The sequence below is a fragment of the Pan troglodytes genome, chromosome 3 (genome assembly GCF_028858775.2).
Source record: "Pan troglodytes isolate AG18354 chromosome 3, NHGRI_mPanTro3-v2.0_pri, whole genome shotgun sequence".
NCBI lineage: Eukaryota > Metazoa > Chordata > Mammalia > Primates > Hominidae > Pan > Pan troglodytes.
Window position 1 is genome coordinate 6,511,106 of NC_072401.2, and position 17,866 is coordinate 6,528,971.

General features: G+C 52.4%; 1 protein-coding gene across 5 annotated transcripts in view; it reads right to left on the reverse strand.

Annotated features, from left to right (window-relative positions):
* Nucleotides 1–15,476, reverse strand: part of JAKMIP1 (janus kinase and microtubule interacting protein 1) — a 178,317-nt gene extending 162,841 nt beyond the window's left edge. The window contains exon 1 of one of the 5 annotated variants that reach the window (XM_054682737.2): nucleotides 15,138–15,464. The gene's annotated coding sequence lies outside the window, so the exon portion shown is untranslated. Of the gene's footprint in view, nucleotides 1–9,375; nucleotides 9,507–15,137 lie in introns of those variants that run through there. The other 4 variants (NM_001427999.1, XM_016951245.4, XM_016951246.3 and 1 more) reach the window with 4 other exon arrangements.
* Between the last annotated feature and the right edge of the window lie 2,390 nt (nucleotides 15,477–17,866).

Below are 17,866 nucleotides of genomic sequence, written 5' to 3' on the forward strand. Positions count from 1 at the left end.
GCCTAATGTGGGGCTTCACCTTGTGATCTTGTGAGTCAATTATCCCAATAAACTTCCTTTCATATATACATCTATCCTATCAGTTCTGTCCCTCTCGAGAACCCTGACTAATACAAGTGGGAACCAGCCCTGTCTGCCCTGGTTCTTAAACTGGAGAGTGTATTGGAATTGCTCCGAGGGCTCATTAAAAGCCAGACCCCAGGGGCTGGGCGCGGTGGCTCACGCCTGTAATCCCAGCAGTTTGGGAGGCCGAGGTGGGCGGATCATGAGGTCAGGAGATCGAGACCATCCTGGCTAACACAGTGAAACCCCGTCTCTACTAAAAAATACAAAAAATTAGCCGGGCGTGGTGGCAGACGCCTGTAGTCCCAGCTACTTGGGAGGCTGAGGCAGGAGAATGGCGTGAACCTGGGAGGCGGAGCTTGCAGTGAGCTGAGATCACGCCACTGCACTCCAGCCTGAGCAACAGAGGGAGACTCCGTCTCAAAAAAACAAAAGCCAGACCCCAGCTGCAGAGTCCCTGATCCAGGAGATCAGGGTGGGGCCAGAGGACCTGTGGTTCTGAGCTGCTCCCAGGTGAGACTGTTGCTGGCCCGGGACCTCATTTTGAGAACCACGTCTCAGATCTGTTCACTACAAACCCTCCTGATTAAGGCTCATTAAGGCAGGTGTTCTAGACAATAACTTTAACAGCCCACAGCCAAGTTTTCTATCTAAACTATTAAAACTACATTGAGAAAATATTTATAGACTACAATTAAATATGACACTAGTTCAGACTGGACATTTTTTTTAATTACCTCAGTGTGGAGGTCATTTCCAATTGTGCTGGACAATAAGAGGGAGAAGAGGGGCACTCCATTCAGTAATGGAGATGAAAGTGGACACAGCCAGCCACTCAACACAGTGTCTGGCTAGGGGCTACAGGAAGGAGAACGAACAAGTTGTGGTGAGAATTACACAACTCCCAAGCAGGGAAAGCGCCCAGCTGAAGTGAGGGGAATGGAGGAACAGCCGACGAGGCTTCCCTGGAGCTTGCCAGGGGCAGGTCAGGCAGATGGGCAGGATGCAGACTGAGGAGGCACAGCAGGGTGGGGAAGTCCAAGGAATGGGCATTCCAGGAAAGTGGGATGGTAAGCAAAAGCATGGAAGTTGGAAAAGGAGGTGGTTAGAGTCAGGGAAGTAGTCAAGTAGTCAGTTTGCAAAGGGAAGTGAAGGGGCAAGCAGGAGTGATGGAGGATGAGACAGGAAGGGAAAAGTGGGGGCCTCTGGTGTCTGGCTGACAAGAACTGAACATCAGCTACAGGCCAGGCATGGCTTGATGCTACTGACTTCTAACTTCATTGCATTGTAGTCACAGAACGTGCTTTGCTTTTTTGTTTGCTTGTTTTCTCTCCTTTTAATTTTATTGAGGTTGTATTAGGGCCTAGCATATGGTCTATCCTGGAAAATGATTCATGGGCACTAGAGAAGAATATTTATTCTGATGTCCTTGGTCTAGTGTTCTATAGGTTTCCACTAGGTCTAATTGGTGTGCAGTGTTATTCAAGTTCCCTGCTTCCTTGTTGACCTCCTGTAGAGTTGTTCTGTTATTGAAAGTGGGTGTTGACATATTCAACTATTGTTGTTGAATTATCTATTTCTCCCTTCATTTCTGTCAGGTTTTTTGTTTGTTTGTTTGTTTGTTTGAGACAGTCTCTCACTCTGTCACCCAAGCTGGAGTGCAGTGGTGCAATCACGGCTCACTGCAGCCTCAACCTCCCCAGGCTCAGGTGATCCTCTCACCTCAGCCTCCTAAGTAGCTGGGACTACAGACACACAACACCATGCCTGGCTAATTTTGTATTTTTTTTGTAGAGACAGAGTTTCATCATGTTATCCAGGCTGGTCTCAAACTCCTGGGCTCAAGCAATGTGCCCACCTCAGCCTCCCAAAATGCTAGGATTTCAGGCATGAGCCACCATGCCCAGCCCACTTCTGTCAGTTTTTGCTTCATATATTTTGGTGCTCTGTTGTTAGGTGCAAATATGTTTATAATTGTTATATATTTCTGATGTATTGAACTTCTTGTCATTATAAAATGTTGCTTTTTATCTCTAGTAGCTTTTTTTGTTTTAAACTCATTTTGTCTAATATCAGTACAGCCCCTTAGCTTTCTTATGGTTGCTATTTACATGATATATTTTTTCTCATCCTTTCACTTTCAATCTGTTTGTATCCTTGAATCTAAAGTGTGTCTCCTATAGATAATGCTACGATCTGAATGTTTATGTACCCCCAGAATTCATATGTTTCTAGTCACCAGTATGATAGCATTAGGAGGTGAGGTGTTTGGCAAGTGATTAGGTCACGAGGGCGAGCCCTCATAAATGAGATTAGTGCCTTTGTAAAAGAAACCCTAGGGAGCTAGCTCACCCCTTCCACCATGTGAAAACACAGCAAGAAGACTGCTGTCAATGGGGAGGCAGGCCCTCACCAGACACTGAATCTGCCGGTACCTTGATCTTGGACTTCCCAGCCTCTAGAACTGTGAGAAATAAATTTCCATTATTTATAAGCTATCCAGTCTAAGGTGTTTTGTTATAGCAGCCTGAAAGGACCAAGATAGCATATACTTGGATCATATATTTTATCCCTGACAACATCTACCTTTTGACTGGCTTATTTAACCTATTCATCTTTAATAGTATTGATATAGTTGGACTTATGTCTTCCATTTTATTTTGTTTTCAATATGCCTCACGTCATTTTTGCTCCATTATTCTTCCATTACTGCCTTCTTTTGCACTAAATGAATCAGACAGTGTGTTTGCCATGCAAGTCAGGAGCAAGGACTTCAAAGAGATATTTCTTTTAAATGTAGATAGCAGAATTACCTTTCTGACAATGTTAAGTTTCTTAAATGGCTAATTTTCAAATCTGTCATTTTTTTTTTCTTTTTGGTTCCAGTAAATGGGAGCCAATCAATTATTTATCCAAGAGTCTCTGAACACCATCTACAAAAATGTCCACTACCAGCTTCCTGGGTTGGAAGATTGGAAGTCTACAGCTTGACCTTCTTACAAGGAGGCAGAATGGGGCCACTGTATTTTTGAGATCCCCTTTGTGACATGTGGTGACTGGAAGTGTGGAGACAGCTCAGTGCTTCAGACTAAGGTGGGGAGGGATGGTCAGGATTCAGAACAGAATCTGCAATGATGGCGTTTTCAAGTGCTGTGGCATTGTTCTCACAGGCACCTGCTCAGGAGGTTCTGATAAGGAGAGGTCCTTTCTCCACTTCCAACAATAAACAGATAAGACACGACCCCAAAATGTTCAGCCCACATCCCTACCTAAGAGTGACTTAATACACCCCAAACCTCCTTGCCACTTGACCTCTTAGCATACCCCCCAAAGCCCTCTGCTCACTCACAATGATGAAGGGAAGCTACAACCCAGGAGCAAATGAATCGTGAAATTCCAAATTAGCAACTTATTAATCTGGGGCACCTGAGGTTTGGGGCACCTGCATCCCTCCCCCATCTTCTGGCTAGAGCACCCCAATTTCTAATATCCTATCCAGCAATAAGACTTGTTTGTGTCTTCAGTCTGAAGTGTCTTGCATTTGTCCCTATAGAAAAATCCGGGGCTCTGCAATGCACAGGCTCTCACAGACTTGGTTCATCCTGGGTGCCTATGGTACTTCCTGGGAGAGATAGATCATGTCAGGAAAGCACCCATCTGCCCAGTGGTTTAAATAGATTAGGCACAATGTGGGATCATCCAGGCCCTTTTTCAAAATAAGATATCTGGTTTGCAAAAAGAACCTCGTCAAGCCCTGAGCCTGGAAGGCTCCAAGACTTGCTGCAGAAATCCAATTACTGCCGGGCATAATGAGCTCACTCACCCAGCGCCCTGGTCCAACAAAGCAGTCCTGCCAACATCCAGAAAGAAGGTTTGTCTTCCAAAGTGCATTCGGAGGGTATGGCTTGGGAGAAAGAGAAAAACCAGGCTAATGGAATAAGAAATGTGACCTTCTGGGACCACAGGAATGCAGTTTGTTTCTGAAGAACAGCATTCTAACATTTTTCTGCTGCCTTAAACTAAAAGCAGGCTGCACCGTAAGGTAGCGAAATCCCAGTCTGAAGAGGGAAAGGGAAACTTTGAGTTTTACAGAACCTTCGCAAATCTCATCTCTGGACTGATACAACAGTCAGGGGTATTCCCACCCCAAGCATTATAGTATCTGAGGCTCAGACAATTGAGTGTCACTAGAGGTGGCTTCTGCAGAGAACAGAGTGATGTTTTTTTAAGCGCAGAGTGGACCTGATGCAAGCAATGGCGAGAACATACCGTGCTCCTGCTAAGGTCCCTCCCAACACTGACATTATGGGAATCTGAGACCAAAAGCCAAAAATCTATTAACCACCTACTGTGCACCTTGCCCTGGCCAGGCTCTGGGAGTCCCAGTGTGAATCAGAAAGCATTCCTACCCTCATAGAGCCCTCTGTCTAGTGGAGGAGTCAGACAAGTCACTGGCAGCTGCAATACACAGTGGCTAGGGCAGAGGGTGGCGTAGGGCAGTGAGGGCCCTGGGGTTATGCCTGGCCCTACCTGGCCCAGCCTGGGGATGGAGTTCTCTGAAGGAAGGCGCATGATGGATCTTAAGCACAAGTGGATGGGGTGGGGGAGGCGAACAGGCAGATCTATCAAAGGGAACAGCATGTGCAAAGGCTTGGCTCAGTCGAGAGCAGCCGGGGGACTGTGTAGCTAGACACAGGCTCTGCTGCAGGCGTGGCAGGAAAGGGAGGCAGCGTGGGCCATGCCACACTGGCAAAATCAGAGGAGAGAAGGAAGCCCCATTAGTCCATTCCCCTGCCCCTGGGCCTGTCTGAATCTAGCCCCAATGACTTCATTCACTCAATCCTCCTTTGTAGAGGAAGTCAGCAGGTGTCTCCCTACTCCTGGGGCCCAAGAAGGATGGAGAAGTGGCACCCGAGGAGCAGTTCTCAGGAGAAGGCTATGGTTCATGGGGGAAATGATGGCAGCTGAATTGGGAGCAGGCCATGGGGGGGCTGCAATGCCAGGCTAAATTTACAACTTGATGTTACAGGCTGCATATAGATCATAAGATGGTTACTATAGTGAAGCAGATTAACATATCTCTATCTAACATAGTTACACATGTTTTGTTGCAAGAGCAGCTAAAATCTACTTATTCAACAAAAACCCCCAATAAATGCAATTGTATTAACAAAGTCCCCATATTGCACTTTTCCTCTCTAGACTTGCTCATCCTACACTCTTTCCATAAGTGAACAGCACCCTTAGGAGCAGCCAGAGGTAGGCTGAACCCGCCACTGCCATTTCCACCTGTGCACGCTCAGATAAGTCACTCACTCCCCAGCAATGAGGTGGTGGCAGTCCAAGGAGAGGCCTGGGGAGGAAGGTCTGCTGCCGTCCCCGATAATCACCTGGGGCTCTTCCTGCTGATTTGTGAGCACACCCCGCCTCCCACCCCCAACCCCAGCAGGCGGCACAATGCCAGGCACCTGAGGGCAGGTGTGCACAAGGAAAATGAGGATGACAGTGTTAGCTGACCCCTGCAAACCTCAGGACAAAGTTGCCCCCAGGCATCTCTCCACGTGGAACAAGCACACACACCCACTGACAGGGATGGGGTGATACCCCAGGACACCAGAGCTCCCAGGGTGATGTGACATGTCTCCCTCGGGGCTCCTGGCTGGGTTGGGAACTCAGCCCATAGTCCCCTCCTGGGTCTGACAGAAAGCAGTGGAGATGGGGTCCAGAGCAGAGGGGTTGCATCAAACAAGAGCACAGGCGGCCTGCACCACATCCTGAGAATCAACTGCCCTCGGCAATCAGAGCTGGTGTGGGGCAGTTCCAGGATGGGGACAAACAGCAGCTTTGCCCACACTGGGGGATGCAGGGAGTGCAGAAAATGAACGTGAGGTTGGAAACTCTTCAATCCTGGTGCAATTAATATTGCAAAAGACTTACACAGGCTAGAGCCACTGAGTGGCCAAGAGGCAATAGAGTGGCCCGACACTCTTGGGCCACGCCAAAGTCATGGGCTTGGATGCCAGTGAGTGAGAGCCCAGTGTGTGTCAGGCTCCAGACTCCAGACAGCTCTACCCCTGCGCTCCTCACCAGGCCTTCCTGAGGGCTCACAGCCAGAGACACAGCTCCCACCGCCAGTGTGACTGTCCCCTGCATGTACCTCCTGAGGCCCTCAGAGAACTCATCACGGGCCTTAGTGGCTGGGTCAGCCTCTGTATTTCACCTGTGGAGGCTATGGGTCTCCCCTCCCCCAGAACATAAGCTGCTGTGGGCAAAGACCTTGCCACCCCTTGTCCTCATGGGGCCCCAGATCCTCGCAGTGCACAAGGTGGCCCTCAAAGGTGCATTGTCATTGTTTGTCATCAGGCTGAGCTTCTTGTTTACGGAGGAGGAAACTGAAGCACAAAAACCATTTCATTAACTTGCCTGAGGTCACAGACCTCATAGAAGGCAGAGCTGGAGGGTAAGCCCCATAGACCTGAGCCTGGACCCTGCTGCCCTCTGGAGCTTACAGCTACAGCAGCAAGGCCCAGTGGAATACAACATGCACGCCACGTGTAATTTCACAGTTTCACTAGCCACATTTTAAAAGGTAAAAAGAAGATGAAATTAATAATACATTTCATTTAGCCCAATATATACAAAATAGCATTATTTTGAAGTAAAATTATGTGAAAATTATTACTAAGATATTTTACATTCCGTTTTTTTCATACGTCTTCAAGCCCAGGAGTGCATTTTATTTATTTATTTATTTATTATTTATTTATTTATTTATTTATTTTGAGATGGAGTTTCGCTCTTGTCACCCAGGCTGGAGTGCAATGGCCCAATCTTGGCTCATTACAACCTCCGCCTCCCGGGTTTGAGCTATTCTCCTGCCTCAGCCTCCCGAGTAGTTGGGATTACAGGCGTGTGCCACCATGCCCAGCTAATTTTTGTATTTTCAGTAGAGATGGGGTTTCACCATGTTGGCCAGGCTGGTCTTGAACTCCTGACCTCAGGTGATCCACCCTCCTCAGCCTCCCAAAGTGCTGGGATTACAGGCGTGAGCCACCGCGCCTGGCCAGGGTGTATTTTTCACTCACAGTCCATCTCAGTCCACAGGAGCCACATTGCAGTGCTCAATAGCCCCTACCGGCGAGTGGCTACTAGAATGGGACAGCTCAGCTCCAGGAGGTCCCCTGGTGGCCTCAGGACAAGTGTATGAGTCACCTGGCATTAGGAAACTCATTCACAATCACAATGACCATGACTTCCACAAGTAACACCAGCAGCAGCGCCAGCTGACAAACACCCACTGCACGCAGACGCCACTGAGCCTGTTTTGGTTTTGGTCTACATCCAAAACCAACCCCAAGAGATAGGGACATTCTCTTTATTTCACAAAAGAAGGAAGTGAAGCTCAGAAAGATGAAGGAACGAGCACTCGATCACAGAGCTAGCAGGGTGGAGTTCGGAAATTAAGTCAATAGCAGTGATTACTTATTGCACACCTGCTCTGTGCCAATGCCCAAGGCTGACAGAGGAGGAGAAACCCCACAGGCAGGGTTCCTGCCCTCATAGTGCTTGATTCTAGCTTCTGGGGAGGGGAAATGAGAATAAAATCATTTCAGATCATGATGATTCTCAAAAGCAAACAGGGTACTGATGGGAACCAGGGGCACAGCCACTATCTGGGACAGTCAAAGACCTCCCCAAGGAGGAGAAATTAAGGCTGAGACATTGTGATGGTTAATATCGAGTGTCAACTTGATTGGTGAAGGATGCAAAGTATTGTTCCTGGGTGTGTCTGTGAGGGTGTTCCCAAAAGAGATTAACAATTGAGTCAGTGGACTGGGAGAGGCAGACCCACCCTCAGTGTGGGTGGGCACCATCTAATCAGCTGCCAGCGTGGCTAGAATAAAGCAGGCAGGAGAAGATGGAAGAGCAGACTTGCTGAGTCTTCTGGCCCCATCTTTCTCCCATGCTGGATGCTTCCTGCCCTCGGACATCAGACTGCAAGTTCTTCAGCTTTTGGACTCTTGGACCTACACCAGTGGTTTGCCAGGGGCTCTCAGGCCTTTGGCCACAGGCTGAAGGCTGTGCTGTTGGATTCTGTACTTTTGAGGTTTTGGGATTCAGACTGATCCGCCACTGGTTTCTTTGCTCCTCAACTTGCAGACAGCCCATCGTGAGACTTTACCTTGTGATCGGTAAGTCAATTCTCCTTAATAAACTCCCTTTCATATACACATATATCCGATTAGTTCTGTCTCTCTAGAGAACCCTGACTAATAGAGACATGAGGGATGAAAAGAAGCCAGTCTGGGCCAGGGTAGGGATGAACATTCCAGGCAGCAAGCAGCTCACACAAGCGCTCTGAGCAGCAAGAATCCAGCATGTTTCTGCAACCGAAAGAAAGGCGGCCAGGGCTCCCTGCGCTGTGCCAGCTGCCTCTCCGGGGCACTCGGCTGGCCCCAGCATCGTCCCTCCTGCCTCGGGGTGCTCCCACGCTCTTGCTTGGAAAATGAGGAGCCAACAACCATTCTGCAGGTTTCAAGGACAAGTCAAGGCTGGGAGCCCCCAGCACGGTGCTGATCATGAGAGGCTGAATTGATGCATTAGTGAGCAGGGGAGGAGAGGGTGGAAGAGCCTGCAGAATAGGACCTGGGCAGCCAAAGCCCTGGGAAGAAAATGTTAACACCCTGAGCACTGCTTCCAACACCAGCCACAAAGGTGAGAACAACCCCAATGTCCATCCACAGATGAATAGACCATTGTGTTATATACACACCATAGAATACTACTCAGCCATAAAGAAGAAGGAAGCAATGACACTTGCTACAACATGGGTGAACCTTGAAAATATCAGGCTAAGTGGAAGAAGCCAGCCACATACGATCTGGTTCTACATCTATGAAATATCCAGAACAGGCAAATCCAAGGAGACAGAGGGCAGATGGATGGATGCCGGGGCTGGGAGAGGGGAGGTGAGGAATGATGCCCATGGGCACAGGGTTTGTTCCGGAGTGAGGAAAATGTTTTGCAGCTAGATTGAGGTGACAGTTGCACAACATCGTGAATGCAGTAAATGCCACCGAATTGTATCATTGAAAACGGTTTACAGTAAATGAATTTCACCTCAATTTTTTTAAGAAAAAGAAGGGGAAAAAGAATTGCTTCAGTGGAAGACACAGGTTATGATCTCATTCAATACAGTCCCATGTCAGAACAAGCAGAGAGGGGCGACCAGCCACCAGATGCAACAGGATAGGGTGAGAGAAGACAGGAGACAGAAGCTCCAAGGGTAAAAGATAGTGGAAAGCTACTTACCAGCTCACTCCTTGCCTCCGCTGTCAACTCCTCAGAGTCCTCACGGAAGGAAACCCTGTAGTGATGTGTCCCACCCCCTCCAGTGCTGTGGAGGGACCCGGGGTCAGTCTAGGCTCCTGACTCAAAATGCAGCCAAGGGAGAAGCTCAGAGGCCAGCACACCGAGCCAGCGCCTCCCTCTGACCTGGCAGGCATAAGGGTATTTCTGCCACAATGAGCACCCGCTGGCAGTCCCTGGCTGGTGCACACAGAACCCCTTTCATTCCTTAAAGTGGCCCTTCAGCCAGTCTAAGCCACGGTGGGAGACAGGAGAGCAGGCAGCCTGTACCCAGGTCCTCCCAGGCCAGTTGGGAGTTTTAGGATGTGCAGTGGGTCCTGAGGATGCTTGCAGGCCCTGGAAAGGATAAAGGGGCCACCTCAGACCACACAGAGGGGAACAGGCTGACCTAACACAAGTGGGCGGTGGTGCCCAACAAAGGGACCCGCCACTGCAGCTGCTGTCCACGGCGTGATGCTAGACTAGGCCTTTCACCTCCGTTCTTTAGTCTCATCCTCACAACCGAGAGATGTGCAGGGATCAGACTGGGGTGATCCCCATTTCCCAAATGAGGAACCTGAGTTGCAGAGGGTTCAGGGGGCTGCAGACAATGGGACAAGATTAGCCGGTAAATGGCAGAGCCGGTGCTCAAACATAAGTCTGATGTCAAAGCCTTCTCTGCTAAATTGTGATGCCACTAACATTTGTTTTATTCCACAAGACTCCCACAAGACAGCACATGGCATCAGTGAAGAATGTGGGCTGCAGGTGAGGATCATAGAGAGTTCTAGAGGTGGACGGTAGCGCTCGTTGCTCAACAGTGTGGATGTACTTCATGCCACTGAATTGCACGCTTAGAAATGGTTAATATATTAACCATGATTAAATATTTTAATATATTTAGTACATTAACCATGATGAAAAAATATTTTAAAAAATGATCAGGTGCTAGGCCATCAAGGAATTGTCAACAAATTTTTGAAAATAGATATCACACACATTCTCTTAACACGGTAAAATTAAATTAGAAGCTAATAAAAATATAAATCTCCCTGCTCCTGTCCCCGCCCCCACAAAAGAACATGGGCTTCCTGGCTTCAAATCCCTGCTCTGGAACACACTCGCTTTATAATCCCTGGCGAGCTTCAGAGCCCCTCTATGCGCATCTATAAAATAGAAACGCAGGTGCGCGCCTCCCTCTGGGACTCAATGGGTTCAGTCAGACCAGGGACAGCACAGACCAGTGGGAGGCAAACTCCTCCTGGAAAAGGCCAGGGAGTAAATGTCTTTGGCTTCCCAGATGTCTCCCCCAGCTGCTCAGTTCTGCCAGTCTGGCACAAATGCAGCCACAGACCATACATACACAAATGGGCGTGGCTGTGTTCTAATAAAACTTTATTTACAAAAGCCCCTGGCATAGATCCTGGCACTTGCTAAGTGCCATTCACACATGTTAACTGTTATAATGAAGAAAAACAGCCTTTCTGTCAATTCACCTCTACAGACTTATGAAAGGCATAAGACTTCGGGTTGCAGTTCTGAAAACCAATACTAACATCAAAGGCAGGAGGGACGCCCCCGGCCCCACTGGGGAGCTGCCCCTCCCACACTCTGAGCTGCCTCTAGGTGCTTTCACCACGGGCCCTTTCTCCTCTACTTTCCAGTATGAGGTTGGTGCAAAAGTAATGGCAAAAATCGTGATTATTTTTGCATCTAATAGTGACTGTGGCCACTCCCTGCAAGCGCTCCTGCGTCCCACCTCCTACAGGGCTTCCTAACCCAGCCCTTCACAGCATGAGGCGCCCAGAGCTCCTTCCCTGTCCCTGCCCCTCCCTGCTGATCCACAGCCCCCTGCACAGTCCACCTGGCCTCAGAAAAGAATGAGCAAAGAAAATACTTTCTGAAGGCATCCAGGGCTAGAGTCAGGATGCTATGGTCCCACCAGTGGCCAGCCCTGGGGTCACTGTCTGAGCCTCCACTTACAGCAACACCAGTGGCCACTACGGACATGACGGTGACGTGCTTCCTTTAAAAGCACCAAGAAGGGGCCAGGTGCGGTGGCTCACGCCTGTAATCCCAGCATGTTGGGAGGCCGAGGCAGGCAAATCACCTGAGGTGAGGTCAGGAGTTTGAGACCAGCCTGGTTAACATGGTGAAACCCCGTCTCTACTAAAAATACAAAAAAATTAGCCAGGCATGGTGGCAGGTGCCTGTAATCCCAGCTACTTGGGAGGCTGAGGCAGGAGAATCACTTGAACCCAGGAGGCAGATGTTGCAGTGAGCCAAGATTGTGCCACTGCACTCCAGCCTGGGCAACAAGAAAGAAACTCTGTCAAAAAAAAAAAAAAACAAAAGCACCGAGAAGGCTTTCTGATTTATTCTCATGCCATCCCTGTTGGAAGGTCATTTTCCGTTACCAGGGTCAGTGTGCTCCGTGGGGCAACATCTGAGGCCCGGAGTCAGGGAGCCCCACTTCTGAGTCCCCCAGTGTCCTGAGACTTGGCTCCCTCTGCGGTGTTCACGTAGACCTCACCCTGTGTGGTGCCGTGCAGCAAAGATGAGATAACCCGAGGCAGAAGCGGGAGGTTAAGTGCTGATATTTCCTTATGTGGCCCTCATTCCCCTTATCCAGACAAAAGAAGTGAGTACAGGGGCTAAGCGACTTGCCCAACGTCACACTGTCAGTAGGGTGGGAGCTGGTCCTCAACACAGTTCCACTGACCTAGCCTGGTCCCTCATACCTCTCAGCCCACCACAATGGTGGCCACTGCTCTGATCATTAGTTTCATCGTTAGCTAAAGAAGGACCCCAAATGTGGGTGTGGGAGTTTGCTCTGTGACAAGGCTAAATGAATAAATATTCTCATAGCTTCTTCACCATCATCACCCCTCATAAAGCTGCTACCTTTGCTCAGAGACCACACCTCTGATCCCCACACCAACCTAGCCAAAGAGATGCCACTGCCCCCTTTTATACAGGAAATGGAGGCTCAGAGAGGTTAATCTTCTTACCCAAGATCACACAATGATAAGGGATAAACTACAGGCGAGTCCAACTTCAGAACCCCTGCAGGTTGATCCCATCGCCACTATGGGGAGAGGAGTGACCCAGCAGAACTGGGACACACTGCAGTCATCCTCAGACTCCCCAAGGGAAGCCCCCATTTAGTTAGAAAGCCCAGCAGGGAGGCACTTGCCCAGTCACAGCTAAGTGAGGCAGGGCCTGAATGGGAACCCTGGCAGTCTGGCTCAGAGCCTGAAGAGACGCAAGGTCCCACCCTCGAGGAGTTAAACAGATAGCCATAGCCTGCAGTGGCAATTGCTGCTGGCTTACGCATTAGAAATTGTTCCTTCTGCCACTTGTCCCACAGCCCAATCCACCCTTACACACCAAGAGAGTGGGGCCACGGTCCTGCCACTTCCTCGTGCAGCCTTCCTGGCCGGGCCGCCTGTCCCCCTCTCTCCCTGCAAATGACTCTCTGACAGCACGGGCAGTGTCTGTGTGGTCACCTCCCCAGGAAAACAGAGCCCCCACCAAAGTGGGACCATCTCTCAGGCCACCTCACTGTGTCCCGTGTCCCCAGTCTCTAGTGGGCAAGATCTGCTTAAGGAAAAACTACACAAACAAATATCACACTGTATGTGTATAAAAAGTTCTGAGAACACAAATGAGAGAAGCACACAATCTTTCCGGCAGAGTCTGGGAAAATCACACTGATGGAACCTAAGAGCTGGGCTTAATCATGAATCGTTCTCCACATACTCAAGGGAGGGGAGCATTGTTTTAGACAGGGGAAAAAAAAAAGCATGTGGGGGAAAAACCCAAGTGTGAAGACATGTCTACGCAACACAGAGGCAGCAGGCGTGGCTGAGACATCGTGGCAGGGAGAGGGGAGAGATGGGCTGGGGAAGCCAGGATGTGAGGAACTGGTGAGGTCGTGGGGGCGGTGGGAGTCATGGGTGGTTTGTGAAGGAGGAAAACGCCAGTCATCTCATGCATTGGGTCCACACTGTGAGCCTTTGGGAGCTGCTTACTGCAAAAAGACTACAGATAAGAATTACCCCAGACTCCAGAGCAGAGATGTTCAGCATTACAGACCGGTACACACCTCAACATCAACAAAAATCTTGCAACAAGCCACAAGCCTCCACTGTGCGCTACAACATCAGTCTCTGCAGAGCCGCAGGTCTCCAGGAGGGTGGAAATGTCCTGCTAGGAAAGGATTCTAATTCCCCCACTCTATCCCCGAATGTGTCCCTCCTCCTTGCCCATCCCAGCTAGTGGAGCCACCACCCACCAGCCCAGGGTGCTACAGGAAGGGCCAGCTCCTCCCATGGCCTCGCCCTCCACACCAGCGGGTTGCTCTGACTTAGGGGGGATGGCCCTGCTATGCCCAACAGTCACTGTGGGTGGAGCCCTGGGAGAGGGGCTGAGGCTGCCCCTGCCCTCCTCCCCACCTCCTCCTCCGCTCTGGAAGGCAGAGGCCATCAGATGGTAACAGCATCCTGGGACAGCGCCACGTTCCAGGAAAGCTCAGGAGGGGCAAGGGGATCTCCCTGACTACAAGGAGCTGGCCAGCTGAAGTTAGGGCGTTCGCGGAGAGAGCACAGCACTGGCAAAGGCCAAGGACAGTGTGCCTGCGAGTGTGCGCAGATGGGGCGGGCGGCGGAGGAGGGCTGGCGGTTAGATACAGTATCGCTGGAGCTCAGAGAGCCGGGCAGAGGCTGGCGGAGAGCCGAGGCTGGCCCAGCCTTCAGGAGACCGGCGAGCTGGGGTGTGTGGGAGCGGGATGCTTCTAAGGCGAAAAGAAGCGCCAGCCTCGTAAGCGGCCTCTATGTGGGCTGCCCAGGCCGGATGCTCAGGAGCCCACAGCAGGGGGGATGGAGCGAAGGACCGAGGGGCTGGGAGGCGAGGCCGCAGCGCACTGACGCAGGCCAGCGAGGCCGCTGGCCCCGACGCAGGGCGCCCGGCAAGGTGTCTGGCACCACGAGAGTCAATCCTTGCGCGCCATCTCCGGAGGCCAGTGCGCCCAGGGCGCGCCGGCCCGGCAGGAGGGTGGGTGCCAGCCTTTCTTCCCATCTCTCGAGCCTCCTCCCCGGCGCCCACGTGGGCGGAGCAGCGCGAGGGTGTGCGTGGCAGGGGCCGCGGCGGCGTGTGCCGTGCGTGGGGTGGGGTGCGGGCTGGGCGGCCTCGCCTTCGGGCCCCGCGCCGCCGGGGCGCGGCCCCCAGCTCCATCTTCTTTGCCACCCGGGCGGGGATCTGGGGGACTGTGACCTACCCTGCGGAAGACACGGAGGGGACCGGCCGGCCACACCCCCCGCGCCACTCCGGCAGGCACCGGGTGGGTCCCCCTCCCGCTCCTTGGCTTGAGGGCGGAATCCGGAGAAGAGTGGAAATAGGGGTGGCGTGAAGGAGAGCTGGGGGCTGGGGGCGGGACCGGGAGGGGGTGTTGGGGGAAGCGACGCAGCGGCTGGGAGATTTTGCAAGGGGGTCTGAAGAGGAGTGGGGGATGGGTATGGAAGGGTGGGGGACCACTGAGGTGGGATGCGAGAGTGGAAGGGGGACCCAGAGGGGGCGCGATGGCCGGAGGAGGGGGAGATGGACGATGGGGCGGGGCGGCACCGGTCGCCGCGTCCCTTGCCGCCGGGTCCGCCCCTCGGTCGCCGGGTCCAGGGGTTCCCTCTGACCAGCGCTCGCCTCCCGCCCCCCGGCGCACCTGTACCCACCTGCTCGGCGCTCAGGCCCGAGCCGGGCAGCAGCAGCGGACGTAGCGAGCGCAGCCCCGCGCCGCATCCTCCGGCCGCCCCCTCCCCGCTGCGAGCTTACGCCGCTGTCGCCGCCGCCACCGCCTTAAAAAGGACAAAACGGAACAGAAAATGAATGCATGCACAAAAAAAATCGTAAAAAGCAATTGAGGAGGATGGCAGTCGCGCGCGCGGCTCGGCGGGGCGGGAGTCGAGAGGCCGCGGCACTGGTGGCCGCGATCGGGGCAGGCGGCCGGCGCGTGCCGCACGCGGGTGGCTGCAGCTCCCTCGGTCGCCGGCGCCCGGCTCAGGCACGGCCCCGCCCCTCCCCCCGGGGAGCCCCTCCGATTGGTCTGTCTTCCTGCCAGTCAGGCAGGAGGGCGCGGCGCCCGCCCCGCCCCCGCCCCCGCCCCCGCCCCGGGCAGATGCCGGGAGCTCTCCTGCCGCCGTGGGAGGGGGAGCTGAGCTGCCGGAGCGTGCGCACTGGGCCAGCGGGCGGCCGGGGCAGGGCTGGGGTCCCGGCGCTGAGCGCCCCCAGCCGCGCCGGGCACCTTGGCGCCTCGCTGAGTCGGAGCAACCCCCGGCAGGAGCTTTCAGGCTCTGGTCAAGCCTCGGGACCCGGGAAGCTATCCCTGCCCTCGGGGGCTCGAGCCTGGAGTGGGGCTTGCAGGTAAAGCGGGGCTGGGGCCGTCCTGGCCGTCAGTGGTCAGGAAGACGCAGCGACCCCGGAGATCCATGTCCCCCTCTGTACGGATGAGAGGTCTGAAGGTCAGAGGTTAAAGCGCACGCTAACGGCGGCAGAGCCAGCAAGCGGCAGAGCTGGGCGGATGCCAGCCTAGGGAGCCTCCCCCCCACCAGCCCAGGCTGCCCCCAGCAAAGCCACATCAGCAGGTCATAGCCAAATGAAAGATGTGCTGTCGAGCTGAGACTTGGGAGGGGCAGGACTCAGCTGGGCAAACACTCATTCATTCAGTGTCATTAGACAAATATTTATTGAGCACTTGCTGTGTGCCAGGTAGTCACTAAGATGTGGGGACACCACAGTGAACAGCAGAGAGGAAGCGGCTGCCCACCAGAGCTTACTTTCTAGCAAGGAGAAGGCAGGGAAGAGCACCCACCAAAGGGAGCAGCATGGGGGAACACCCTGACTGCTGTGAACGGGACACGTTTGAGAATCTGATAAAAGTATCTGGGCCACAGAATGGTGAGAGGGAGTGTGTGGAAGATGGGGGGCGGGGGCACAGAGGGGCAGCACTTGCAAGGTCTTGCAGGCTGGCGAGAGTTTGGAGACTGTCTCACCTGGAAGGTGGTCCCATGGACCACTGTCAGATTGATATTTTTTAAAGTGCATCAGTCAGGATAAGCTATGTTAGCCACAGTAACAACCAAACCCAAATCTCCCTGGTGTGTCTTGCCCACATCATACATCCTGCCTCGGTCAATGGGGCTCTGTTCATCAGAGTGGTTGGGAGCCCAAGCTGCTGGGGCTGTCTGCCAGCCGAGCACCCACATGGTGCAGCAATGTGAATGAAAGGTGACAATTATGCTGGCTTTGAAGGCTTCCGCCCCGAAGGGACTCTCGTCACTTCTGCTCACGTTTCATTGGCCAGAGCAGGTCACATGGCCATGCCTAACTTCAGAAGAGGAGGAAGTGCAGACCTCTAAGGTTCAGGGGGTCAGGAGGAACTAGGATATCTGTGAGCAGATGTGAGACTATCTTTAGCAGATGCCCTGGCTGCCCTTGGGGCATGGGCTGAAGTAGTCAAGAGTGGGGACAAGGAGGCAGTGTGGGGGCCTCCTCCACGCTGATACAGTGAACTATCAGCGCATCAGAGCAATCTAGGTGCAGAATTGGCAGGACATGCTCATGGCTTGGACGTGGACAGGAGGGAGGGAGGGACAATCAGGGACAATGCCCAGGTATCATGGGATGAATTGTGTTCCCCCCACCCACCCCCTCAAAAAAAAAAAACTCGTATGTTGAAGTGCTCACTCCCAGGACCTCAGAATATGACCTTACTTGGAAATAGGGTCGTTGTAGATGTAATTAGCTAAGATGAGGTCACAATGGAGTAGGTTGGATCCCTAATCCAGTCTGCCTTCTATCCTTATAAAAGGGGGAAATTGGATACAGAGACACAAGCAACGGGAGCATGCCGTGTGAACATGAAGGTAGAGATCAGGTCGAGGCATCAGCTAGCCAAGGAAATGCTAAAGATGGGAGCAAACCCCCGGAAGCCATGAGAGCGGCCTGGGACAGATCCTTCCCCAGGGCTTCATAGGGAGCGTGGACCAGCTGACACCTGATGTCAGACTTCTAGCTTACAGTCTCACTGAAGTGAGACAGTGCATTTCTGTTGTTTAAAAAGCCCAGCTGGTGGTACTTCGATACATGTGTGTAGGTTAAGGGTTATGTCTGGCTGTGAGTAATCGGGATCACAACTAGACAGCGGCTTAAACAGATTTTTATTCTCTCTTAACAAGAAATCCAAAGGCAAGCTGTTCCTCACTTTATCCTCTCTCACTCCTTCACCCTCAGGATGTAATTTTCTTTTTCAAAATGTCTTCTACGTGGCAAGTTGGCTGCCTCTTCCCAGACATCTCATCACTATTCCAGTCAAGAAGGGGAAGAACAAAAGGCATACCCACACTAGGTCAGCTCCACTTCACCGCTTTCCTGAAAACTCTCCCCAGAGAGCTCTGTTTTATCT